The sequence below is a fragment of the Haplochromis burtoni genome, unplaced genomic scaffold (assembly GCF_018398535.1).
Source record: "Haplochromis burtoni strain Fernald_Lab_line unplaced genomic scaffold, NCSU_Asbu1 Contig_57, whole genome shotgun sequence".
NCBI classification, from domain to species: Eukaryota; Metazoa; Chordata; class Actinopteri; order Cichliformes; family Cichlidae; genus Haplochromis; species Haplochromis burtoni.
The window spans coordinates 276044-303638 of record NW_024582418.1 but is presented as its reverse complement, the minus strand read 5'-3'; the positions used below and the strand labels follow the sequence as shown (position 1 = coordinate 303638).

The following is a 27595-nucleotide window of genomic DNA, read 5'->3' as shown; positions in this document are numbered from 1 at the left end:
GGCATGTGTACAGCACTGTCAAGGATAGCGCCTTGCAATCACAATCAGTAAGGGCAAGGGATAGTAAAAGACTACATTTCTGGATTATACTTAATGAACTTGCAGTCATATTGTCACTCAATTTCCCCTCACCACCAAACTGGTCATGGCAAAGGCCAGTCCCCAAGCCTGTCCCTCCAGAGGTGTCCTCCTGTTAAAAGGGAGTTCTTCCTTCCCACCATCACCAAGTGCTTGGTGATTTAGAACAGTCTAATTGTTGAGGTTTGCTTTCTGATGTTGAAGGGTATTTACACTTGAGGCATTGGCAAATTCACACCATATAAACAAAATTGAAGTGAAATTTGAGGGTCCTGTGGAATTTGCATGTTCTACCTGTCCCTGTGTGGCCTCTTTCCAGGTTCTCTTGTTTCCTCCTATGGTGCAAAGACAAGCATATTACATTAACTGGTGATTGTAAAATGGCTGTAAGTGTGAATGGTTGTCTGTCTTTTAGCTCTGACGACATGTCCAGGACATAACTCACTTTTTGCCTCATGACAGATGGGATAGGCTCCAGGCAAACTACAACGCTGACTGGGATGAGCAGAATAAATAGAAATGGATGGAGCGCTATGAACTTTAGGTATATCACAATGAGATATGTGTATCAGGTTATATGACTATGCAACAATCATTGAAAAGAAAAACTGAAATAGAAGATCGCTGATTGAAAAAGGTTAAACAGATTAGGGGCTTTTGAAAAACACCAATAACATACAGTATATTATAAAGAAGATAACATATAACAGATAAGATAAGATGAGATATAACAGCCTCTATTATATGCATGTAAAAGATGAACTAGTTTATCCACCACAAGAATGACTCGGACACACTCTAAACTTTGGTTTAATATATTGAAAATGAATTCTAATCTTTGATCTGACCAGGACCGTTTTATAACCTCAACCAAGCAGTTTCCATGGCTAACTATAGACAAACTGTGCCAAATTGTCATTATTGTGAAGTGACGTGACCAAATATTTTTGGGGCCAGGGGTTGAAAGCAAAACTTACTTGAACTCCAGTCTCCAAGCTTCCTTAAAAACCGAAATTCCTCCATTATTCCAGGGAGGTTTGTCTAGATTTTTTTAGGCAGTAGGTAAGAACAGTGGATATGATAGTTTCGGATGAGAATACTTCATGAGGACATTTTATAAGAGAAGAATAAAAGATGAAAAACAGTGTTAAATGAAAACAAAATAAACTGAAACAGTTGTTTATTTTTTAAATTGAGTGGATACCCGCTGTAATGATACATGTTTTGGAGATTATCTTCCATATAACTTGCTCTCTGCAACTGTTTCTATGAGACAGAAAACTGTTTTCTTTATGTTATACTTGGAGGTTTTGGTTACATTATATACAGTAACACCAATAAATAAGCCTTTCATTAAACAGTGCATTTTGATTTTGTTATTTTCTCAGATCTCTTTTCAAGTAAAGCACGCTCGAGTGTGTGCCGTTTGGCCACATATGCTGATGAAATCTAAAAATCTCTTGCATGAAAGATGAATCAGAGTTTTATGCTGTAAGTGGTCAGTGAAGCACATGTGGATGATGTTGAGGAGAAGGAGGGGAAAGGAAGAAAGAGAGAAAAAGGTCATGTGGAGGCTAAGAGTAGACACACACACACACGCAAAATGTTATTGAGCAAGCTCATAATAATAACAGCCACAAATTATGATCCAACAGATTGCATTTTTTTGATAATAGATAAATATAAATGTATATTTTAACTTATTTTATTACACTTCATTGTCATAAAAAAAAAGAGCATGTCACCTACTAATATGTCTGCATCTGGACATGATGATATGATAAATGATATGGTACTTAAACACATAATTTATATAGGATTCAGATGAAATAAGTGGATCCTTGGAGGAAAGCCTTCCCTGGCTTACCTTTTTCCCTCATTTATACTTTTTACTTTTCTTCCTTTCTTCTTTTAAAAGACTACAAAAGAAAAAAACCTTTCAATTGTGAACCCGAGGGGTGAGGGAGAGGACATGATGTCTTGTAAAACATATGCACTTAATATTAAGGTCGTAAAACTTGTAAAATTAAAAGCTATTTTGGAAAATAGAAAAAGAAATATTTATGCGCTTGGCTCTGGACTGCAGTCGTTTTATCATGGGGCAGCGAGGGCCTGCCGGGGCACAGGTAACGACAGTCAACAGGCATGGGAGGGAAGGAGGGTCAAAATTCAGTGGGGCTGCATGCTCTCCATGTCCAACCAGATGTCCACATGTGTGACTGGGCTTCCCCTTTTCAGTGGGCCAGAGTGGCCAGTGTAAGGATTTCAAGGGAGCAAGAAAAATGGAGGGAGAGAAAGAAACAAAGTCTGCTCCTAATTATAAAAGAAGAAGAAAAAACAAAAGAATCTTGAAGTTTTAGACTTTTGCTTATGTTTAAGCTTGTGTCACAGCTATGCAGGGGAAGCTACTGACACACAGAGCAGTCTCCCTGATGACAAGAGGGAAAAATGAGAGGTGAAAAAAATACAAAAACAATGTCCACCAAGTCAGGTTGATTGAAAAGCTGCAAAAAGCAATTATGATTGTGAGAATGTGCAGACCCCTCATCTTAGCAGCCAGCAAACATCGTAAATCGTGTGGCGGCCTCTGTTTACATTGTGCTGACCTCTCCATGCCCTCTGGTTCTGGCTGGGCTCTCCGTGTCCTCAACTCTGTTGACATACATACACATGGTGCCTAGTTCATACAGTTTATACAGCAAATGTAAGGTTTTTTTTAAATTATTATTATTTTCATGACCTGTCTGCATATGGGTTATTCAAATGTTGTGTCAACTTCAGTTGACACAGATTCAAATAAAATAGATCAGGAAATTTTGAATTAAGTTAAGAGAAGCAAAAAAATATAAAAATACTAGTTCACATTAATCTCTTCATTTTTTTTGTTTCCAAATGACCTTTTATGAAATATTTTTCCAGGATAAACTTTTAAGAGCAAATCAAGAGAATTTTATTATTATTATTATTATTATCATTATTATTACTATCATTATTATTATTATTATTATTATTATTATTATTATTACTGCATAATTACTGCATTTTCAATTAAAATCGATTAAACTGAATTTATATAGCGCAAAATCAAAACACCCAACTCATAGAGCTTTATAATTTAAGGTAAACGCCATACAATAAAATGGAATAAATCCCAATAGTCAGACCGTGTCGTTACTCATACGGCATATTTGGGGACTGTGGGAAGGAAAAACTCCCTTTTAACAGGAAGAAGCCTTCAGCAGAACCAGGCTCAGAGGGGCAGACATGGCATGATAAGTTTGGGGTGAGGGGAGGGAAACAGGTTTAAAAGAAGAAAAAAAACAAGATGTGGAAGAAAGGTAGAGATGAATAATAATTGTAGACTTTGACCAAGGGAATATGTATATATATATACATATATCTACAGTATATATAGTATTTGAGCCCAACTAAGGAAGACGCTGGGAAGGAAATCTTACTCAATGCTGACTTTTACGACATGTTTCTGTGAAATGCATTGAATATAAATGTTATGATGTTATGACATTCAGATGTTTAGCTGGCTGCTGGCTTCTGCCTTGTATGCTAATCAAAGGTCTACAGTCTGTTATATCAGTATGGTTTGTGCAACAAGAAAAAAATAAACATAAATCAACCAGTCTCTTGTTCTCGCCCTCTGTATACACACGTGTATGCATGAGGTTTGTCATTAAAATGTTATAAGTAAAGTAGAAACGTGGGGGTATTCTTGTGTTTAGTACAAAATTTAGCCCCACTTGCAGCACTGAGTAACTTAACTAATGGTGATAAGAGCTATAGAGGCCTCTTTACATTTGTGGTCTTGTTTTGATCTGCTCTAGACTGCACAGGGTACTTTCCTAGATGTGAGGACATTGAACATTTCTGTTTCTTTTAATGTTGCCATCTATCCATCCAAGTTCTTCCACTTATCCGGGGCCGGGTCAAAGGGGCAGCAGCCTAAGCAGAGAAGACATCCCAGACATCCCTCTCCCCAGCCACTTCCTCCAGCTTATCCAGGGGAACACCAAAGGGTTCCCAGGCCAGCCGAGGGATATATTCTTTCCAGAGTGTCCTGGGCCTGCCCCAGGAGGCATCATTGTCAGTTGCCCAAACCACCCCAATTGGCTCCTTTCGATGTGGAGGAGTAGTTGCTCTACTCTGAGTCCCTCACGAATGGCCAAACTCCTCACCCTATCTCTAAGGGACAGGCCAGCCACCCTTTGGAGAAATCTCATTTCTGCCAGAAATCTCATTTCTGTATCCGTGATCTCTATCTTGTTCTCGGTCAATAACCAAACATTTAGTATCGTCTTGACTTGCTGCCTGTATTTTGGCATTGTTCCCAGTGGACAAAAGGGTTTGTTCCATGCACCTTCAGATCAGGGAACAGGTCCTGACTGTCATCTCTGCTTATGGGCCGAATGACAGTTTAGAGTACCTGGCCTTCCTGAAGTCCCTGGGTGGAGTGCTTGTAGGTGCACCACCTCCAGACTCTGTCGTATTTCTGGAGACTTCAATGCTCATGTGGGCAATGACAGTGAGACTTGTCGAAGTATGACTGGGAGGAATGGCCTGCCAATCTGAACCCGATTAGTGTTCTGTTACTGGACTTAATGAAGAAACCACAGTTTCTTCATAACAAACACTATGTTCAGACATAAGGGTGTCCATAAGTACCACATGACACCAGGACACCCTGGGCTGCAGGTTGATGATCGATTTTGTAATTGTATCATCAGATCTGCAGCCGTGTGTTCTGGACACTCTTGTGAAGAGAGGTGCCAAGCTGTCAACTGATCACCACCTGGTGTTGAATTAGATCAGGTGGTAGGGGATGATGCTGGGCAGACCTAGGACGCGTAAACGTATAATGAGGGTGTGCTGGGAATGCCTGGCAGAGGCCCCTGTCTGCAGGACCTTCAACGTCCATTTGGACATGTTCAGCACCTGCTGAACACTGAGCTGCTGCTGCAAGGTGGTTGGTGCCTGTTGTAGTGGTAACTCCCGAACCAGATGATGGACATCAGAGGTGAAGGGAACCATCATGCTGAAAAAGGAGTCCTATCAGGCTTCCACTTAGTTGGTCTCAGAATCTCATCTCTGTTTTTCACAGATGATTTGGTTCTGTTAGCTTCATCAGGCGATGGCCTCCAGCTCACACTAGAGCAGGTTTGCAGCTGAGTGTGAAGTGGCGGGAATGAGGCCATGGTCCTCAGTGGGAAAAGGGTGGAGTGCCCACTCCAGTTCATGGACGAGTTACTGCCCCAAGTGGAGGAGTTTAAGTATCTCTTGAGTTTAATGTTGCATGTTTTGATATGGTGATGATGATGGAATTGGTGGGGTGTGGCGATTATTGTCTTAGGATCAGATTGCCTTTCCCCATTAATTCAAGAGATCAGAGAAGGAAGACTGAATAGCTTGTATAACTCAAAGATACTTGATAAAATATTGTTGGATTGTTAAACAGCATCAGGCAATACTTATAAGTTTCTTTTTAAATGAAAATGTGATGAAGCCATTCATTTTACAATGACAGACTGCAGAGACTGCCATGTAATTGCAGATCCTTTACATTGTAACCAAGGTTGCAAAGTCTGTGGTTATTATTGTATTTGTATAACAATCTTCCCCTCTACAATGTACAACAAATAAAGCTAAAACTGCTATAATGAACAATAAATTGAAAATTTTGTGATACACCATTGTAGTCAGTATACTATTTTGGCCCACTGGCCAATTGGAGTTGTACTTATCCAGGCCAACTCATTTTAAGATATATTATATTATATTATAATATTTTACTAAGTATGGGTTTATGCACCCCGTGGCACATGTCTTTCAAGCTGTATAGCTTGTTGTGATAATAAAGGTATTACATCAAATCCTAAAATAACAACCTGCACTAGCTCCTGAAAATCTTGCTGTAAATTAGGAGTGGGCATCGGTGGCTGCTCCACTCTTTCAGATTTGTGTCACAAAGTTGTTTTTAAAAATTACATATTTATTACTATTTGGCTTTTAGTTATGACTTATGTACAGTTATTATTTTAAATCTGATAATGCTGATAGTAATGTAGAAAAGTCTGAATGGCCAGGACAAAAGAAGCAGACAGTTTAGGAGCAGCATTTGTTGTGGGAGACAAAAACTCTTTGTTGTGGGTTTTGTAAGTACAACATACTTACAAAAAGGCAAAACCCAAAAAGCACAACATGGGCCCTTTAAATTTTTACCTCATTTACACCTATGCCAGATGTTCAAGAACTAAATCTGAGGAACAGTTACAGACTGTTACGTCATTATTTTCAGTGTTTCAGGGTTAGTTACCTACAGTCTGACATACATTCTGAGAAGTAATTCCAAACAGCTTTGAGAACAGAAGAACACTGAGTGTATAAAAACTTCTGCCAACCACATTTAGATGTGTTGGCGTTACATGTAAGCAACCATAAAGACAGAATCGTGTGAAAGAAGCTCAATACCATTTGCTTGAGACACAAGGACAATGTTTTGAACTGAAACTAGGAACCATTTTATTGTGCAGCACTGTGGTAATGGGCTACTTCTTGCCCCAGTGAAAGAAAAAAAAATCTTCAGTCTCTTTCACTCTATAGTCGTTAAGAACCCAGTATTTCCATAAACAAATACCTGATTTACATATAGCAGACAGCTCACTAGGAAAATGATATAGCTTCTATAAAAAATACTGCATCATTGAATTAATTCTCAACTGTGAACAGGATGGCACATGTGGACACTGGGTTCTGATATGTGTCTTGAGTGTCTTCACATTTGAAATTGGACATTTTAAACAGAATATTTAATTCATGAAAGGTATGCACGTACTCCAGTTTTAGATTTTCACTGAGCAGCTCAGCATTTGTCTTTAGTTCTGCTCTTTTGATGTAAAGCATTAAAGATATCGCAGAGAAGCAGACTTTATAGGCTGTCTGGTAGTTGAGGAGAAAATATGTAGCATAATGTCCTTGAAAGCTGATGTACATTTGTCTGTGTACACCTGTCTACATGTGTGCAGCTGTGGGGGAATGCATATATATATGTAAGTACACTAGTATTTGTGTCTTGCCTCCTTGAGAAAACCTCTGGAAGACCATTATGCTTTGAAATAATAACACACACAGATCCTTTCTCTGGCACACAGGCACACCAATGGACATGCTACATACACCTCTGCACATCTCAGCACCGCCAAAATGCACTAAAAATTTATGACCTTAACATTCCTGCAGGGTCAAGCAATTTATCAAATGCTGCACATTCTGGTTTCAATTACACAGCCGATTGTGGAGAGAGGTTATTTTAGCAGGTTCATTTGGCCCAGTAGGGGAGGTCGACTCTTTTTGCTTAACGCACCATCCGCTGAACACAACTGGGCATTACTTTCTGCACAGACACGCCTCTCTCTAACTGCTACACATGGCAACAGAGAAGAAGTCAGGATGCAAGTAAGTGAGCAGATGAGCTGCGGGTGTTATCACACAACTGTCTTTCTCAATTTCTTTTTCCCTCGTCTTCTGGCTTCGTCCTTCTTACAGATCTTTTCCAGTGGCAAACACAGTCTATCATTCTACATGCTTGTTCCTTCATCCATCTGAAGCTTTACAATGATGAAGAGTCTTCCATCCCTCTGTCTATTCATTTGTCTCCCACGTCACCCTTCTCTATCTGACTTTCTTGATCTCTTCGTCCCTTTCTCTGCCTCACACCCTTTCCCTCCACATCTCTCCTCTCTCTCTGTGGTAGAGTGGTGATAAATCCCTATTTTATTGCTCAAGAATTCCTCTCTCCCTGCAGGGCTGACAGCTCCCCACGTTCTAAGACACTGCTAGGACCAAACCCAATCCTCCCTCCCTGCATCACTCCATCTCTGCCTCCATCTGGCCCTGATTACCGAAAGAGTGGAATGGTGGTGAGGCAGAGTGGGGGAGAGACTGGAGGAAGGCATCACAACATTGCACCCTAGGATGAGGAAAGAAAGAGAGGAAGGAGGTATGTTGTGAGTGGATGATGCACAACACGTTGGTATGAAGGAGGAAAACGAGAATGACACGAGAGGTCTTTGTAGTGTGTAGATGAAGAGGAAAACGGAAAAGAGCAATAGAGAATTTCCGAAGGAATGATTACATTTTATTGTTGATTTAAAAATTTTTTTAAAAATATATATTTTTCAGGTTCAAGAAAAATCAAGTGCAAAAGATGAGATATTGTAGCATTGTGTTGCAAGCAGCTAAATTTAAAGAGGGAGGGGAAAAATACCCACTCTCCAAATAACAAAATGTGACACTGTGGGGTAGGGAAGCTGTTAAGGGAGTAACAATGCATGCAAAATAATGTCATGCTCTTAGTGTTACTATAAAGCTAGAAAGAAATCAGCAAAGTCAAAAGACACATTTAAATGAATGTGAGAAGGAGATGCACAAATCAAAGTAATGGAAATAAAGATTAAGAGAAAACTGCAGAGAACAAAGAACAACAGGTAAGAGTCACAGTCAACAAGTGTCAGGAAAAATTTAGTTAAATCTCCAAGCAGAACAAACACCCTAAGTGTTCATTGGAAATATTGAATACACAACATAAAGCCCCGAGGAGATACAATAAAGAATATTATACTGTGTTGAAATTTGGTGCTTTACCTGCATGAATGCTTTAAACCTAAAGTTGTAAAATCTCACATCAAAGACTGTTAAAAACACACAAAGAGTACTATATAGAAAAAATGCATTTAGATTGAACTTGTGATCCTTTGAGTTTAAATATTGTGTTCACAGTGGCAGGGTGAATATTTTTAAGTTTCCAAAAATAGCAGAGAACACCACTGATAGAGCGGTTGAGTCCTGCAAATGTAATTGAAAAGTGATAATGACCGCCATTTGGTTGGAAAGAGGCTAAATGTAGAGGAGATTTTGGAAGACTGTGTGTGTGTGTGTGTCCTGGCAGGCTGACTCAATGCAGCAGGTGCCAGAGGAGTGTGTAATAAACACAACTGCTTTGGACAAGCTGGCCTCTCACATCAAATAATGTGTTTTGGCGATGTCCACCTCAGCTGTTCACACAATCAACACTCAGCAGGCTCTTAAGACAACACAAGTAATTAATATTACAGTTTTTCACCCAAGCATAAAGGACTAGTATTGGTTTAGTTATGGCTCATTTATGAATCTGGGGTTCTGGAAAGTAAAGCGCCTGCTAACTAACGTGTCAATTCTGTAATTCAATATTGTTTAGACTTAAGAAAATTACACAAATACTGGATATATTGTATGTTTATACATTTTTAGGAAGTATCCACTAATATCCACACGTCTGTAAAGACAGTAGGTTCCAGGTTGAGGGTACATGAAGTTTTCTCATTAATTATATTATGAATGTTTATACCACACATCTTAATAATTTCTTTATTTTAGGGTATTATCAGTCTTTATTTACCTTTAATTACACAATCTCAGTATGACAGATATTATGCTTTTTAGCTTTTTTACACAGCACCTTGTTTTCCTCTACAAGTAACTCAGCAAACATTAAAGGAAATCCACTAGACACTCTTGACTAAGCTTTAAGCTTCATGTTAGATTATGACTCACCCCCCCCCAACACACCCCCACCCCACTTGCTCTCAAACCACCTCCACCAAAATAATCAGGATAATTTCTATTCATTATTACACCTCCATTTATCTGCGAGACGAGACGTGGGGAGGACGGGGTATAACTCTGAGGAATAACAATACCATTAAAAAGCCTGTGCGGCAAATATCAATCATTGTTGCCGTTAATGTCCCTCCAGCCTATTCAGATGGCCTCTCTCTTTTCCTAATGTCCACCCATCTGTGTGTGTGTGTGTGTGTGCGCCTGTGCCTAAGTGTGTAAGTGAACAAGTGTGTGCGTGTTATATTCAAAGCCCTTTAATCAACAATCGCTGCATCTGGGCCAGATAATGAATGGAATTGTTTATAACCTCACTCCTGTATCTGGTGATAAATGCATACACGCCTAATGCTATCATTTGAATAAGAAATGAGATTGTGCTTTATTTCAATATCGAGAAGAGATTGCGTTAATATAAATTTCTTGGTAAAGTTGTGATGATGGTGTTGATCATGATGTTCCATTGTCAACCAGCCAAAGGATTAAGCTATGGCAATAAAACTGCAAAGATCCAAAATGAAGATATGAAGCAATTGCTTTTGATTTATGGCCTGTGACAACAGGATAGATAAACAGGAAGGGTTAGAAGCAGAGAAAAAAATCCACTGAAGTGAAAAATAGCCAGACATTTACAAAAAAAATTGAACATGTAAAATGCTCTATGAGCATTACTCAAAGTGGAAAAACAGGATTCTGTAAATCCACTAAAAAAATCTTCCATCACATGGGCACTAATGTTTGTGCAAAAGTTTTTGTTGTGTTTATTTTTTCACTCTGACACATAGCAAAATTGCATAACTTTGGATACACTGTGGATTTCACACTTGTAAAGTGGTCGAAGGAAAGCAAACCTACTTCAAACGTCGTCAAAATTACATACGAGGTGTTATGACGATAACGGTTTGGATGAAATATCACACGTGCTGATGGGTAAATGGACAGCAAAAGTTCAGCATCACTCAATCCAAACTCATTTAAATCACCACAAAAGTCACGCTGCAAAGAGTTTGACAAAATCATATAATATACTGTATCATTTATTAAAATTACATCCATGAATAGAGATTAAATTAGGTGCAGACAGTAGTTATATACTGCAACTGAATCAGAAACAGTACAATGTTCAGACACAAAAAAATAAATTTGAAAAAGTGACACAAATTCACAAAATGTGTTCATTTTCATAAATGTTTGCATGATAAAATTTAAAAATAAAAGAATACTGTATTATAGCAAAAGTACTGTGCAGACGTTTTTCTGGCACTATTTCCTCAGTGACATTATCCCACTGGAATAGCAGTGGCGTAGTGTTACAACCCCGCGTGCTGCCACAGTGGAATACAGATAGAGAGCAGCTCAGCGTTTGCTACCGGGGGATTTTAGCTGTCCAAATCTTTGACAGTTTCTTAGCAGCTCTCGGCCCTAAACTGTGAAAGATTCCAAAGACAGATAGAACCCCCGCCCCACACCCTCCACCAACCTCCACACCCCCACCATATCAGCCAGTATCATTGATAAAGACAGCCTTTCAGGGATGACACTGATAGCTGCTCCAAAACCATTCGAAAAGTGATTTGCCTGCCATTTTAGCTGCTGCTGCCCTCTTTATGATGCACACGTGTCCAGGAAGACAACGAGTCTGCTTTTACAGAAGGAATTAGGAAGGACCTTAAAAGGTTGCAAATAGGTAGTCACATTTTCAACAATTTCTATACATGACATATTGCATGCAATTAACCTTTATATTATTAAGCTTTGAATTTGTTGTAGTGGCTCAATTTAAAAGTAATTTCATTTTCAACAAAATACACTTATTATAGCGTCATGTTGATTTAAGATGCACGTGAGCATCTCAAGAATTACTGCATTCGCCTGTTCAGTCCTGGTTGCAGAAATTCTTCACAAAGCTTTTAGATGATATGGCATAAAGGACCTGCTCTATGTTGTTAGCCAATCGGGGTGCAGTGTTGTGAGGACGTACAATGTGCCTTTGCGAAAAAACTGAAACCGTTTTTTTATACAAAGAAAATAAGACCTTATGTAAAATACAATTTAAAACATATTTAATACCTCAGTTTTTCACCAAAGCGAGGTTTAAACATTCAATCAGCTGTTAATTTGAAAAAGGCACTTTTAGGAGCAAAATTTAAAAGACATTTTTTTCAAAAACTATAAAAAATGCTTGATGATAATTAAATTACTGCATTCAAAGGCCAACTCTGGCAATCAGATATGTAGACGCTGTCCTTATTTCTTTGCTCCTGCATCCCTTCACCCCTCCTCAGGCCTTCATCCCCATCTTCAGTCCAAATGAATGACGCCAGCTGGGGTCGGCCGGCTGATGCTGGGCCCTGTTAGGTGGCACTGACAGCTGAATTATCCCACAGGCCACGGTGGCTGATTATCAGCGGAGAAGTCATCAGGGCATCCCAGCCTTGCCTCCAACCCCCAATCCCCCCACATCCTCTTCCCCACACCCCTGTCACCCCTTGTCAAGAGAGCAACGCTTTCTCCAAGCTCACTGTCCAGGTCCTCTTGACAGGTAATCTCAACAATAACAATTACCACCATTACTGGTGTCATAAACAAGTGGCCAACCCCAAGCCAGGCAATAACAAAGGCTTTATAATTCACCATGCAAGGCCTTATAAATACATGTCAACAGGTAAGAAGTGTGAAGTAGAGAAAATGAGTATTGGTGCTCTCAGGCACTGAAGTAAAACTGTGTATTTGAGTATGCTGGTTGAGAGGAGCGTTGTTGGTAAAAGCTGAGGATACAGCAGGAAACTGAAATCAAAGCTGCAGACAGATGTAAATATAATCACATGAGGAAAAGGGATTTGAGATTTTGAATACATTTTATTAGGTGCAAGTCAGATTTATTTATTTACTTACATGTTTAAATGTAGCCAGAAGTGCAGTGAAGCAGTTTTGTCTGATTTTCCTATCGATGAAGCCATTTTATCTGAGAATAGCATTGACTTTATTATTGATTTAGCAATAGAGGCAATATTTCACTGTAAATCTTGGATTATCAGAGAGAAAAGAAGAAAATCTAATTCATCAAATAAAATATCTTCCCGTCTTACATATTGACAACCAAGCAAACAAATCCCAAACAGAGGCATTATATTTTATTTTTAATGAACTCAATTTGATTTAAGAAATAAGTGATGTGAAATTAAGTGAAACATCACTGTGTTTCGATAATTTAAAATGTATACTTCTACCAATAAAGTATATTTCCAGCTTTATTTAATACAGTTGCAAATTCTCTTTAAAATTTTTATTAATTTTTTTTAAGATATCCTTTTTCCTCTATGCATGCTCTCTTGTTATATATATATATATATATATATATATATATCAGATTATTCTACCCAAGCGATTCGAGCCTTACCATTTGAAGTTTGGGCCAGCTTGCTTCCTTTCCTCAGCAAAGCAAACAAGGCGCTGTGGCCCGGAGCGCTAAAATAATTTGAGACTCCCTGATGAGGAGAGCTGAGCAGCAATTAACACGTGTCAAAGTCGACATCATCAGGTGCCACTCTCATTTTCTTCCCAAGACTCAATGGATTTTTCCCCACTTCTCATCCCGTTTCCTCTTGTTTATTCACCCCCGAAGGCGACGGTGGAAAAAGAGGTTTCCATTTCTGATGCGGCTGGACTCTGGCGCTTTTTACGATCACTAGTTAACGCCGTCGAGATCGTCGCGCTGATGTCTCGCTTCGTCCTTTATTCGTTTTTCTTTTCTTCCTTCCTTTTTTTTTCAAGCGGCAATCAGATCAGACAGGCCAGTAATTCCTGCAGGAGCGATACTCCGAGCAAAGAAACAGAGAAGAGGAGAGGAGAGCAGGGACTGCACCGTAACGTTAATGCTGATGTGAATTCTGCATAGTTTTTTTTTTAAATCAACACTTAAATGTTCAGTTTGGTAACAAGTGAATTAGATAATTTTATATAGCGCTAAAAGACGCTTTAAACGAAGTGATTTTTTTTATTTACTTTCCCGTTAACATAATAATAATTTTAAAAAATTAATGCACAATTGTAAATAAAATCTATGATAAAAGGAAATAACGTTACTGAAAAGTCTCCCCAGAAAACAGATCTGATCATTAGATAAACAGAAATATCAGACATTATTTACTTGCATTCCAAAATATTCATTTATTTAATAAAGGCTACTACAAAATACATGGCTTATTTATTAATTCAAGCATAATTTCAGGATAAATTAAAAGTTTGGCACTAAAATATATAATAAAAACAAAATGCATGTGAATCAGTAACTGAAACATACTTGATAACACTGAAATAAATATAAATTGCATTTAGCAACATTATTTCCAGTAACAAGCATCTTTCCTTAATTAATAACAAATACACTTTATTCCTGAATGAAAACAGGTCATTTCATTTAAATACTGCCCATACACCATTATTAACTAGGGGTGTGGTGAGTTTAAATTTCTAAATGAAGTATCAAAACAAATTAATATCAATTTTTCTATTATTAAAGACAACTTTGAGCACAATTAGAGGACACACATTGCATCTCTCTGGAGCACAATTTCATTTTTAACTGTCATTATTTATGACAGTTAAAATTCTGGAAAGTCTGGATGTAAACCACAGATGTGTTTAATCTCCAGCTAATTCAACCCACAATGTCAATGTGCTTGCAAAGATGAAGAAAAGGAAAAAATGAGAAATCCAGAAACTAAAATACATCAACAGCAGCATCATGTGGCAACACAACCTCATTTCTAAGGGTTTAAGTTAACCAGTTTTTCTCTGCCCTTGTGGATGCGGATGGAAGAAAAGGGAAGAAGAAAAGGAGGAGGAGGCGTTTTTGTTGCTATTCTTCTGACCTGAGCTGCTCATCTTCCTCAGAGCTCAGCGGGAGCTCGGCCAGCACTTGCCTTGCCTACCCAGGGTCCTTTTGGTGTGTGCATATCATTAGCATACATTTCTTCCAAGCTGACGAGGCCTCGCTCTCATTAAAGCTTCATCTCACAAATTCCCTCCCAGAATCCTGCTGGTCCTTGCCGCCATGAATCCGTACCTGTGGTGGTGGTGGCTGCTGATGATGGCATGCTGTTGTCCAAAATCAACCAGATGAGGGTGAGAAGATTGGGAGGGAAGGGGAGGGGGGCAGAGGGAAAAAAGACGGGATGTATTGGGAGAAAGGGCAACAGTGTCTGTGGAGTGAAAACAAAAGAGAAAGCAAAGGAGAGGAAGAAAAAACTGAAGTCAAGTGAGAGAGCAGATAAATGAGTCCTCTGTGTGCACTAATGCTCTCTCACCCCCTCTCTCTCTCTCTCTCTCTCTCTCTCTGTTCCCCACTCTCTCTGTGTTTCTCTCTCTCTTTCTGACTCTTGCACCAGGCTCCATTTTGTGTTAAGCAGCTCCCTCTCTCATGACAGATCTCTGGTAGGGTCATGGGCCAAAGTTGAGGATAGGGTCAGTTGTAACACAGCTTGTAAGGGAACTCTGCAAACTCTTCATCTCTCCCCCCTCACAAATATCTCTTCTATCACTCTGTCCCCCTCGGCCAAAAAGTGCTTTGCAAGCTCCAGGTTGATGAACTACTGCATCTTTAAAGTAAAAATGATAAGCATATGGTGAAGAAAGCCCATGAAAAAATGAGCATTTAGATTTGTTCCTTTTTTTTAAAAGACTAAACAACAGGAAGGAGCTGGAGGAGTGGGGTATATCACTGCAGGTGAGATCCAAGATGTCCACTTTGACTAATAGAGAAGTTGCTTATTAGATGCCAAAACACTGTACTCTGGTTTATAACTCCACGAGGACAGATTTTACAACTGTAGGAAATTATAGCAGTGACAATTTTTTAAATGAGCGTGAGGTAAGCAGAAATCCAGTGCACACATTAAATAGGAATCTTGCAGGAATGTGTGCTACTTGAGATTAATTTCCTCACCAGACAACTATGTATCCCCCCCCCAGGACACCTGGGCTTTGACACCAAAAATGCATCAATAGAGTGGTCACACAAGTTTAAACAATGTGTACTTCTGAGTACATCTACTTATTGTTTCAGTACTTTTTTCCTTTCCTATCCATGTAAGCTCCAACCACATTTATGAGGGTGCAACTTCAGAATGTATACAGATTTCTAGCAAACTTTTTCTCAAGTATTATATATGTTAAAAATGTAAAGCATGGATTAATTTACCTTTGCTTCAAAATGGTTATTGGTAGCCATGCTCACGATCAAGTAATGAAGATATTGCACATCACTAGTGCAACAGTGTGGTTCACTGATGTGCTTTCCTTTCCTTGTTTTTAAAAACTAAACATTCAGTCATACGCCGTAAAAGCTTGCATCCACTCATGAAACAGACGAGTGGAGGGAAGATATTATGAAGAGGAAACCATGGCACACCAAAGGAATTTATAGACATTCTGCATGTATGCAGAGCCCATACATGCAAGGACTCGCACTCACACGCAAATGAACCACACATATAACACAAATACACGGACAAACCGCATCAGTCAAACCTCCATACCGCTAAACACTAGTGGAGAGCGGAAAACAGAGAAAGAGCGCGAGAGAGGGAAAAAATGATGAAGTCGGACTTGAACATCAAACAATAAACAGTCCATTAAGTCTGTGGGTGAAAGGGTTGGGGGAGCAGGGAGTGGGAAGGCAGATATTGGGGAGGTGGGGGGAGAGGAATGATGGGAGTTTATTTAAAGCATGGTGACCCCATGGCCGAAGGCTGCCTCGGTACAGGGATGAATAAAACTTTAATGGCTCATAAAACACAGCGACCCCTTCTCTGAGCCCAGCTTCACATCGTTTATTCCTCCTGGAACAACCAATCAGAATCTGTGAATCTCCAAACACAAAAAAGGGCGAGAGAGGAAAACAAGAGTAGAGTTAAATAAATAGTTCTGAAACTTCAGTTTAAATTCTTGGAGCGAGAGTCATGACTAATTAAGACAAATCTCACTTGTCCTGTACATTTACCGAAGAGAACAAAACACATTTTGAGACTGCAAATCGGGATACAGGGTGGGTTGCCAAAAATAGTCAAAGAGCGTAATGTTAGAGTTGGTGCTTGGACAGTAAATTAAAGACTGTGTTGTGGCTAAACAAATAAGGTACGAGGCTTAAATTAGTGAACTTCAGAGGTGTTGGACTGCCATGCTTTTGAACAACTAGAACAGAGCCAGGCTAGTTGATTCGGTGTACTTTAAGTCTTCATTACTTTGTGATTGTTATATGGAGCTGGAGCTGCATAACTAAACCATATGCAGGAGATTGACAGCATTCTTCTAATATTACTCTGAGGGAGAATGCTTAAAGACCAGCACTTTCCAAAAAATACATGGACTCAGATGAGAGGCACAGGAAAGGTAGTTGAGAAAGAAGCAGAAAGAGCAAATTTATAGGTAAAAGAAAGACATTTATCAACAGAATGCTCTGACAATGCAGAAATGAAATGTAAAAAAGAAAGAAATTGAAGGCATTTATTTTGTCAAGTAGAGCTTGACAGAGACATGCAAATCACACAAACACATGGCCACAACCTTTTTATCACCACACTGCAAAGGTACAAACTATCATCAGCAGTTTAATCCAACCCATGTGAACTTCACTTATTGCCAAGGACCATTTGCCTCTTTGGAAATGGGCCCGTGACAATCTGAAGCTGAAGTGTCAATCCTCGCCACCCACACCCCTGGGCTTTGGGTTCTGTAAACATGCAGCTGTCACCTTATTTAACGCTCTGCAATTTCTTACCCTCCACTTCACTCAATCTGCACTAGTCTGACTCCAGGAGTCATTCTGTTGATGTGTTGACGTGCGGTAATTTGCATTTCTTAGTTGCCACTTTTCCCAGGATCACTCCTATTTGTTGCTTTAATTAGCAACAGCCATTGCACTGAATTTTTTGTTTAACTTGACCACTAAATACATTTACTTTACATGCATGTCAAAGCATATAGAATTATTAACATTTGATTTTAGTCAGAATGCAACAAAAGGTTAACTACACTTTAAAATAAATAATCTGTGCTGCAGACACGGGACCCAAAAAGTGCAGGCATGCCCCTATGTGACCATATTGGATAAAAACACATAATGTGTGTCTGTATATATTTGTGTGCACTACGGTCTGTGACCCTCCAAAGCCCTTTCCTCCCCTACTTGTTCAGCCCAGTGGGTGTCATTTTCAGGTCATGAGACTGTAAATATACATAGTTAGACCCCACAGCCATAAATCAGAGTGAACAGCCTGAACTCCTACACGGACAGATAACATGAGCCAGACGTGATCTGCCTGCTTTAATAAATAATAATAGCACATATTCACATCTTACAGTAAGATAGGAGTAAAGAGTATATCAATTAAACTGACTACTATCACACCCACACACATCATCACACAGTGTAATATAATGTACAATACTCCTATTTTAACTGCAACTATTCACCATCTTTAAAACCTAATATTACTATATATTACCATACAGTAAATGCTACAAACTATACCATTTATATAGTGATTAAGCAAACTTTTATATATTTAATTAACTACAATTTGCTTGTTTTTATAAAAATATGTTTTTTTATAAATTAATTGGACTTAAACTGGATTCTAGATACACATTTAAGTCCACAAAACAGATAAAGAACGAAAAGGTGGAACTGTTAATATCACTGTAATCCCAAGGACTGCATCCATATAAGTGTTTTTGACACATATGGATATTCACTCCTACGCTGGATGTGTCCGAATGGATGGAGTTTTAGTTACTTATATGGTCACTATTTTCAACCAGATTTCAACAACAACAAGAATTTGGTGGAGTGATGATCTGGAATATTGTAAAGTGATAAGATGACAGATTTTTAAGGATACTTGCAGGTGAAAAAGGACATGCAGGACAATACACCAACCCATGGACTGCTTTGTAGACATGAGAACAAAACCATAAAATAAATATTCCTAAATTCAAAATTGGAAAATCTGTGAAGGTAGAGGTTTTACTGGTGCCAATGCTTGTACATCACCTGCACCACCTGCACTACTGTGCTACAGAGTCTATTAATTAAAATGATATTGTGTCTTCTATTTATAACACTATTAGTGGCATTGTTGCTTGTGTTTTGAACTTGTCTACAGTGCATCACTATAGATCATGCAGCATAGCAGTCACACATGCCAAAACTCATTAGCACAGTGGAACGATGGAGGAAATAAGTTGAATCTTTTTATAAAGTTACTTTTCATGCAGAAAGACAGCTCTGCGACTGAACTTGCTCATTTTAATTACTGCTTTGTTTATAATTATCATTACCCATAGGCTAATGCATATTGACTTATGCTATGGCAATGTATGTTGAGCGTCTCCAAAAGTTGATTCTGTTCATCTGGACGTAGCGTTTTGTGGGAGAAACGTTTTGTTACTCATCCAAGTGACTTCTTCAGTCTCAGCTGACTGCAAGTTTCCCCAATCTTATAAACAGCACATTTGCATAATGACTGAAACCAGCCTGTCAGTCCAAGAAGGCTAACCTGCCACTTTCATATCCTCCCTGGTGAATTTGATGTGTTGGTCCACCAAATTAATGTAATCCGTGAATTGTGGTACATCCTGAGATTTGATTTTCACCCAGGTGTCATCCACATATCTGAACCAATGGCTTGGTGGTCTTATCTTATCTTGTCTCTTCTCAACAAAATCCAGGGTGTTGTGGATGTGGTGTTCAGAGCTACCCACCAGCGGGTTGAGGATCAAAGCCAGAAACTTGGAGATGTTATAGGTAACAGAGTTGATCATGAAGACAATCGGTCTTAAACGTGCACCCTGTTTATGTATTTTCGGTAAACCATACAGACTTGGTGTAGACTCCCCTGGGTACAGCCTGTGGTACATCTTTCGCCATCTTACAATGCTGTGTTTGCAGGCATTCCCCAACTCTCTGTGAATGGTACTCATGGCCATTGATCAGTGGGTTTTGGTCAGTGGTTAATGATCAATGGTCATGAGAATTTGCATAATTAAGACTAAAGAACTGACCTCCCAGCCCATTGTTCCTTCAGCAGGCTGGTTTCAGTCATTATGCAAATGTACTGTTTATAAGATTGGGGAAACTTGCAGTCAGCTGAGACTGAAGAAGTCACTTGAATGAGTGACGAAACGTTTCTCCCACAAAACGCTACGTCCAGATGAACAGAATCAACTTTTGGAGACTCTCAACATACATTGCCATAGCATAAGTCAATATGCATTAGCCTATGGGTAATGATAATTATAAACAAAGCAGTAATTAAAATGAGCAAGTTCAGTCGCAGAGCTGTCTTTCTGCATGAAAAGTAACTTTATAAAAAGATTCAACTTATTTCCTCCATCGTTCCACTGTGCTAATGAGTTTTGGCATGTGTGACTGCTATGCTGCATGATCTATAGTGATGCACTGTAGATCAAGAAGCTTAGTCTGGAAATTATTTTGATTCATTGTTAGAGCCTTGACAAGTTCAAAACACAAGTTTCTCCCACAAAACACTACGTCCAGATGAACAGGATCAACTTTTGGAGATTTCCTTTCCTGGATGATTGAGAATGCATCAAGACGTATGTTGAGAGTATTTTGAAGTCGTTAGAATAAAGTAAAACTGCCTTTACTGGTGCCAAGATAGACTGCCTGTATATTGGACCTGGAGTCAATATATTTCCTGGTCATTAAAGGGGGTCCAATAAATTGAGAGGATATTCACCCCAAAAGATACGAAACACACTCTGTGTCTACAATGACGATAATACGCACGGTAGCCACAGTAACTGAATACTGATGATTGTGTGTATGCAAAGTCGTAAAGCAAAAGTTACTTGCCAAAGCTTGTCATTAATGCCAGGTGTCAAGTGAGATAACTGTTAAGTTTTAAACAGAGCTTTAAAATTGCACTTCTTTCAGTCTACCAAATTTCAGAGAGGTTTTATGACCAAGAAGGTATTCAAGCTTCGCTTCGAGGCAACTGGCCTCTTAAAACATACTTCTTGTAAAAAACTGAGCCAACACCTTTTCCTCTCTCAAAGGCTAGAAACATTAAGACGGTAGGCATTCTTTGTCATAATTATCGACAATAAAAGTTTACTGAATAGACTCTAAAACCTGTTTGGTGGTTTTCATTGTAATTAAGAGCAGAACATTCACAGTGTGCAAAACAATATGAAGCTACTGAGGTTTCTTCTCTGCACAGGAAGCATGAAAAAAGTGAATGCTTTATAAAAAAAGAAACAAATACTTTAAAGATATATTTCCCCATAAATACAACTACCGTTGTTCACTATGATCTACTATTACTGACTAAATTTGGAAAAGACTTGGGTTTTAAATTCCTAGTTAATCTGAAGGTACAAATTTGAATGTAGCTGGTTTTAGCAGAGCAGAACTTTTCATCCCTTAATGAAACCAGCCAGCAATATATGCAACTACAGAAAAATAGCATGTGTTCTCCCACTTCGTTTTAAACCAATAAATAAAAGTTAAGTAAATCTAAGGCTCTAGCATAGCCGGTATTATCTGCTATTACAGTTAAATTAGTGTCAACTCCTATCCAGAAAATCATCGACTCAGTCATCCAGACGTTAATGATAACGAGTGAGTTCTACTTGACCTCATCAGGATCAGTCACTACATGGAGTTCCCATTACTATATTAAACAAAATAAAATCATTATGTCATCTATAATGGTGATGCTGTAGGTCAAAGGTGTAAAAGTAGAGTATGAAATGAACGCATTTTTTGTTCAACACCCTGGCAACAGTTAGGACAAAATATGTCAAAAATCTAAACTTTACATCATCGCATGATATCAGGGGGCAGTTAGCTTGAACTGTGCTACATTTACATCATTCCGTCTGTGATCTCTGAGGCGGTAAATGTTTGTCCAGGCATTAACACATCATCAAAGTGTCTGAAATCCTAGGGGGTTTGATCCTCCGGATCTCTGGAGGGTCCGTGGACACAAAGTCTACAATTATCTCTCTGTTATGTCAAGTATGCTTGAGCCAAAAATTGCTTGCCTTGGATTGTTCAGAGCTATCAGGTTCCCATGTGAAAACACAAGTACATGACATCACTGAGTCACTTAGCTAGCTATAGCTACCTCACACACACACAACTCACACGCACACACTAATCCCTAGTCTTAAGCATTTGACCTACAAAGACCATATGGCTGACTGTTTCTCCACTGACTTCCATTATTGAACAAAGCAAGGGAAGTATGGTAAAGGGAATGCCCTTGTCACCATATTGGTGTTATGGCAATCTGAACATGTCTTTAAACTATTTTGGAGGATTTTAAGAGGAAAACATTTGATATTCATTAAAGAAACCAGAGGTAAGCTTTCTTTTCTCTGAGCGAATTTCATAAAAAATAAAAAAAAATAAAAAAACAATATAATACGCAATATGCCAAAATCTATTAGAACAAAAAGACATTTCATGTATGGAAAGTCTGTATATACTCTATAAAATCCCTCGATTGACTTGTGGTAAACTATATAAAAGAGGGTAGATAACTGCTGATTTTAGCTGGAATGTGACATTTGCATACTCATAGTTTAAAAAAAACTTGCCAGCTGAGACAAAGAGAAAGAAACTGTTAAAAGCATCTTTTAAGAAAAGTAAAGTAAGTATTAAGTAGTAAAATACTCACAGTAACATATTAGATTAAGAAAGTTAAAGTTTCATTCTTCGGTACGTGAATACATGTTTATTACTTTGAAAATTTATTTTTGTATTGTCCCAACAAAGACAAACTTTGTACAACTATAACATTTTTGTTGGCATCACTAAAACTGGGCTTATTAAACCAGCTTTTTTGTCAACTATTAACTGATTTTAAGTAGAAAGAATTCAAATACTGAAAAAATGCTCCATATAACAATTTTAAGCTTTATCCTGCCTTAATTATCCTAAATCTCAAAAGAATTTAATTTTCAATCAAAACCAAAGCTACACAGAGCAGCTACACATTAAATATCAAAAAGCTATACAGCAAGTGAAGTGAAAGTAACAGCGTATAACCCCTTCTGCCCCAGACAAAAGACATTATTGTTTCTAACATTTCTTTCACTCTGCCGACCCCATACATAAATAAATAATTTAAAAAATGTATAGATAATTTAATAAAATAACAATGGCTTTGTGATAATCACAAAGCAGGAGTTCAGTATTCTTTCACCTATTGGTTAAAAGTACCAGGTACATTCATAAGTTTCCACACTACTGATGCAATTAGCAAAACATCTTTTCATAAAGTGAGGACAGGTGAGAACAGGAGAGGAGGCAGAATGAGGCAGGAAGTTCAAGTTAAGTCATTCTATCAGGAACAAACCTGACAGTAAGTGTAAAAGATTAATGACTGCTGTGTTATTTGAATTGAGCTGACAATACTTAATTAAATGAATAATTAGTGTTCATTTGTTGAAACAGTTAAATGCTATTTTGCTCGTGTACTCTTTTTCTTTGCAACAGACTTGTACCATGGTAATAACTGAAAAACTACGATTGCTAATAATAATAAGTATAAAAATAATAAAATTTGATGCACAATGTGTGATGCAGAAGCAAGATAATATGGACCCTGGACACTTGTTAACATGATCGTAATAAATTCAGCATGTATATATATATATATATATATATTTTTTAATCTCCATCAGGACCACAGTGTTACATTTCTAGGACTGCAATATATTTAAAATAATACTGACATGACCTTGTGTAAAAATAAAGAGGAAGTTAAACCAATGTTGTATCAAACCATAATTCAAATTTTTACAGAGGTCATTATTCATCCCCTCTCCATCTTAACACTGACACTTTCCCTACTCTTTAACTGCCACCATCAACCACAGTGTAATAACATGCACATTCATAAAAAGCACACAGTGTAATAAATTACTAAGCACATGCAAATATCCCATCAAACTATGCAGCAGGGAACTTTACACCACTATCACTGAAAATGTGTCTTGTCACTGCTGGAGAAGCAGAGATTCTACAGAGAATATACAAACCATTTAAATCTCACGGTCTGCCCGGTGGATAGAAACCAGCATGAACTGCCTTAAAAAACAAAAACATATAGCAGCCCAGAATTTTTATTTTTTTTTGACAAACAACTTTAACTTTATGACAGACCTATATGACCTCACTTTTTACAATCTTTTTTGAAGTCATAAAGACTGAAAAGCTTTAAAACTTCTGTTTATTTCAGTCATGATCTAAAGCTAAAAGAGCTAAAAGATTAAACTCAGAAATCAGTACTATCTTGTTATTATTGATGTTATTTTTACAGAGAAATATTCTACTAAAAAGACTTCTCGACCCAATGCAACAGACTCCAATGGGCAAAAAGTAGATTTCTGAAACAAAATTCTTTTTGCCATACCGTGTAAGTTCATTTCTATGTTATTACTTTAAGAAGTGCATTGAGGCAAACTTCAAACGATTAGGACTAATTGAATGTTGGCTGTTTTCCATCACAGTGCAGATACTGCTGTAGGCTGAAAGTTAGCTCTTTCTCACTTTATGGTTCAGCAACTTGAAACTCTGAATGTGATCTTTGACAAACCCACTCTCTCTCTCTCTCTCTCTCTCTCTCTCTCTCTCTCTCTCTCTCATACACACACAAACTCCTTGTTTTCGTATTGGCTTTGATAAAAGGCCCGGGAGGTGGAGAAGGGAATAGCGGAGTGTGTCGGCTGCTGGTGTAGGCTTACTGTGCTAGGAGATGCACTGGGCCATTACACGTGACCCTTGACCCCAGCAGGCACCTTGAGGTGAAATGACACGGGCCTGCTCTTACTCAGCTGGAACAAGAGAGAGGAGTAAGACACAGGGTGAAGATATATGCAAGGTTAGTGTGTATATATGCACATGTTACGGTGCGTTCATACTGATGTGTGAGTACCATTCATGAATCCCTCCCTTTACGAATGCAGGACACCACCAGCTCGTTCCCAGACGCACAGAGAGTGGCTGGCCTGTTATGGGGCTACGTGATGGGTTGGGGGTGGGGGGTTGCTAAATGTAGATTTTAATTACAAACACCTCTTTCCAGTTACCAGTCAGTGAACCTGAAGAGAATTTTCCTGAATTAAAACACACATGTATATGTATTTTTTCCAAAAATGCAACTGTAACATAGTTTCTGTATTTGAGGACAGTGATTTGCAGTGAAGTGCACATTTTTTGATGATATTCTCAGTCATAGGAATTTTAATTCAGTCAAAATTAAAATATTTATTGAATTTGGTATTTGAGGGTATTTTCTGTACCCTTTTGGATAGATCACTAAATTCACACATTTAATATACTGTTGAAATATTTTCGGAAGCTACAAAAGACTAGATTTTCAGATGTGTCAAGCATTGGCTTTTGCTGTTAGCCTCTTACGATTAACAAAAACTTGGAAGAAAAGTATTACATTTCCAGCATCAACGCTATAGCAGGATAAATGCATCCAGTCAAAAATAACTAAATAAATGAAGGAATAAAAACAGACTTCCACTAACACAAATTTTTTCATTGACTGAATAAAAAAGAAACTCTTCTGTTAATATTGTCAGGAACATCACCTTTCCATCAACAGACTCTGATGTCCCTGCGTGTTGTCAGATATGTCTGATATTTTTATATTTTCATAATCTTGTGCCATTATTAAGAATTAAAAACAAAACAAAAACAAATAACAGATCATTTCAGAATGCACCAATGACAGATATATTTCACAGACAGAGAGCACAGACGCAGACATAAGTATAAACTCAGATATAGCACTTGATATTAGGGATTCTTAATTGGTAAGAAGTCCCTTCATCCTTTGCGTCCCCATTGCAGTCACCCATAGTTGTGACAAGTCTGTCTGCATTAACATGGTCCTCCTCCTAACTGTCCACTCAACTGCTCAACAAACGATCACTCAAGCATGGACATCTTACTAATGATGGATTAATGTGCATGTGTGCTTGTGTGTGAGTGCACGCCAATCAAGGTAAATGACCTAATAGCTAACACCAACAGTCTGCCAAGTACAGTAAAAAAAATACGGCCATGTGCAAATATTCTCAGTTGATTATCCTTTTCTGAACAAAGAACAACAGGATCAAAAAGACTGTACTGTCTATTATGTTACATATTCATTTAAGTGAATATGTTTTTTACATTTTATCAAACAGTTGCCTCTATTTAAGTATGCATCCATTATTGCATGTGCAACTCAATGATCATGTGGTGACTGAATTGAAATGTATTATACATGGAATTGTGTTTGGGCCTAATGTTTGTATTAGTTGATTCAATTAATTGTATATGTCAAACGTTAAAATATGCATTCAGAGACATTTTAGTGAATTTCTTTGAATCTCTCCTGCTGCGCTCCAAATGAAGAATCAAAATGAAAACAATATTTGATTAGTAAATACTACTGATTGCTGCAATAACCTGGAGAAATCTATCAGATCTCTACACCAAAGATATCATAAACTTATCATCTTGATTACCTCAATAGCCACATCTATTCTCTTTTAAAGGCATCAGAGTGTCCAGATGACAGGAAGAAAACACAGTAAATGAGGAAAAATGAGCTTCTTAATCACCAATAATTTGCATTTACTGAATCCAAAATCTTTTACAATAACATATTAATCAGCGCTACTGGCTGAAAAAGAAAAAATTAATAACTTCCCTGCATATTTATGATAACAGAAAGCTCACAAATGTTCATTATGCACTTATCAGCATGCAACACACACACACACACACACACACACACACACACACACACACACACACACACACACACACACACACACACACACACACAATAACTGCACAGACATTTATAAATCTACACACTCATCATATCAGTGATGAAAGTTCCGTATAGGAGACAAGTTACAAAATAGGTGCTGACATTTATATGTAAATACAAACCAGGGCAAGCCTGTGCCTGCAAGCACCCACATGATCCTTTGTTCATCTGCAGTCAGATACACCCTTTGAAAAACAAAGAGGCCGAGGGGAAAGAGAAAAGGGGGCAGTGCCAAAGTACCCTTTTGCCAAGAGAAGGTGGAGGGGGTCGCAGTAGGCGGTGGTCAGAAGACAGTGAAGAAGGTGAAAGGTCAGCAGTACAAGAGCGCGTTTGTGCGTACTTCGTTCTAACTATTGTTCATTGTGTGTGTATATGTGTGTGCGTTTTATTTCCTAGGGCTTAACATCACTCACTAAGTGATCCCATTTGTGCTTAGTTAACCAATAAAATCACTAATAATCAAAAGCAAATTAAATAGTTATTCCCCAACTTAAAGTTTTACTGAGGCAAACACTTAAGGAAATCTAAGGGGAAATGGCGAGAGGATTGCAGATTACAGACTAAATGTACATACAATAGCCTTTCTGTCTAAGTCAATCAGTGTAAAGGTAGGTTTAAGTGAGTAGGAATTTTCTCACATGGTGTAAATGGCCATGTTACCACATGATTATGAAAGTCATTTGGAGCGGCTCTAAACAACTCGGAACAATTTAGAAAATACTCAAGGACACATGAGGTAATCATTGGAGGGTGCCAACTGGCTTCAACATGACAGTTGCGATTAAAAAGATTTCCACACAACACACTTATGCACTCAGAAAATATACACTTCCTGCACATGTACATATATGAATTCATGCAAATAAACACACATGTGCATATGACACATATGTATATACACACATCTTCGAACTTCTCACACATCACACATCTGATTTGGCTGCCCTGTGGCTGCACACACACACACACACACACACACA

General features: G+C 38.2%; 1 long non-coding RNA gene across 1 annotated transcript; it reads right to left on the bottom strand.

Annotated features, from left to right (window-relative positions):
- Positions 1-12228: 12228 nt before the first annotated feature.
- LOC121814541 lies at positions 12229-18273 on the bottom strand. The gene is made up of 3 exons (XR_006054415.1): positions 13142-18273; positions 12637-12706; positions 12229-12540 (listed from the first exon to the last, which is right to left on the bottom strand). It is a non-coding gene; the product is annotated as an uncharacterized LOC121814541 (long non-coding RNA).
- Between the last annotated feature and the right edge of the window lie 9322 nt (positions 18274-27595).